Source organism: the organism of the source record quoted next, unplaced genomic scaffold (genome assembly GCF_019419815.1).
Source record: "Pyrus x bretschneideri cultivar Hongxiangsu unplaced genomic scaffold, Pyrus_bretschneideri_v1 Contig19, whole genome shotgun sequence".
NCBI classification, from domain to species: domain Eukaryota; kingdom Viridiplantae; phylum Streptophyta; class Magnoliopsida; order Rosales; family Rosaceae; genus Pyrus; species Pyrus x bretschneideri.
This window is the reverse complement of record NW_025999490.1, coordinates 5,133,900-5,135,617: the sequence shown is the minus strand read 5'-3', so window position 1 is coordinate 5,135,617 and position 1,718 is coordinate 5,133,900. Positions and strand designations below refer to the sequence as shown.

General features: G+C 35.2%; 1 long non-coding RNA gene across 1 annotated transcript; it reads left to right on the top strand.

Annotated features, from left to right (window-relative positions):
- The first annotated feature begins 466 nt into the window (after positions 1–466).
- LOC125476358 lies at positions 467–1,255 on the top strand. Its single transcript, XR_007257647.1, has 2 exons — positions 467–830; positions 987–1,255. It is a non-coding gene; the product is annotated as an uncharacterized LOC125476358 (long non-coding RNA).
- The last annotated feature ends 463 nt before the right edge of the window (positions 1,256–1,718 follow it).

The following is a 1,718-nucleotide window of genomic DNA, read 5'->3' as shown; positions in this document are numbered from 1 at the left end:
TGTGAGTGACGCTGAAATCATCACTTATTCCTTTGATACGTGGTGTAGCGTGCATCACATATGTCAAAATCCAATACCTATTTGCTTCTAGTATGTGATGAACCAACTACCACATAATCCTTGTTCATAATTTGGAAATAGAATTCATAATAAATGTAATGTAATGCTTCGGTTAATCACATTTTCATTAATCAAGAATTTAATCTTATAACTTGAATAGATACACCAAGTGAAGTCTCAAAAATAACATAAACATCCCAGACGCTAGCAAGTCGAATACCCTTATGGTATCTCATCTCAACTTAACAACATTTGGACACCTCTAGATATATTGAGGTGCTAACCAAAAAGTCTACCTTGTGCATTTTGTTTACCCCTGACTTGCAGCTAAAAAATCTTCAATTGTGGATAACATCTTCATTCTCCTTTTGCAAACCCATTGAGCTCTCAACTCTCCATTCTTCTCTTGCACAAGTTGTACATGACATACAAAAGAAAAGTTAGTTAAATAGCTGTCCAATTTGGTTTTGAAACATCTCATGCATCAAGTGATGGATAAGTGGAAGAAAGATAGTGAAAACATATTCAATTGAGGATGAATGATCAATAAACCATATGGAGAGAGTATGTATACTAGAATGACAAAGGTAGAAAGATAGTGAAAACATATTCAATTGAGGATGAATAATCAATAAACCATATGGAGAGAGTATGTATACTAGAATGACAGAGGTAGGAGAACTTAAGTTCAGGTTTCAGAAAAGATGAGCTAGTCTTCAGGAATTGCAAACCAATGCAATAGCAATACCTAGTCAAAAAGCAACATTAAGGTACATAATTTTAGAGTAGAAAATTTCGATTCTTCACCAACTCATACACAACATAGATAAGCATTTTGTAGAACACAAAGAAGAATAAAATTGAACTTTCTTAGTAGGAAAACAAACACATCCATCATATTTCTCTATGGCTACTACACTATTAAGGTACATAATTTTAGAGTAGAAAATTTCGATTCTTCACCAACTCATACACAACATAGATAAGCATTTTGTAGAACACAAAGAAGTATAAAATTGAACTTTCTTAGTAGGAAAACAAACACATCCATCATATTTCTCTTTGGCTACTACACTAATCAACCTTCATGCCATTCAGTGACACACATAAAGGATGAATTCCTGCCATTCAGAGTGTCTTTCCAACAACTAAGCATAGAATGTTTGGAGACATCTATACAACGACTTTAAGGCATCACACACTCAGGACTTGCATTAAAGAATACACTGTGAGCCTTTAGCTACATCCACTAGTATTCCACGATTTGAAGCAGAGCTTATTTTGGAAAATATGAAATAACAAAATAAAAAAGCTTGGGAATGGGTTCAGAGAAGGCCTCCAAAAAATTGGAGCAGAATTTATTCCACGGTTTAAAGCATAGCTTATTTGGGATTAATGGTGTATGTCATGCTAAGGATGACCATTAGAAGAATGCAGCTAGGCATTGGAAACATCAAGTTGGTCCTCGAATCCCATGCGCCCACGTTATTTGCTGCATTTTTTACATGGATGAAAATTTGTATTACTATGCCATGATTGCTATAAGCAGAAGGCTTACTTGAAATCATATGACCCCATTGTTCATCCAGTTCCATCCATGGATCAGTGGAAGAAGAATGGTTTGCCTGCAATTAGCCCCCTCCGTACAAGAAGCAACC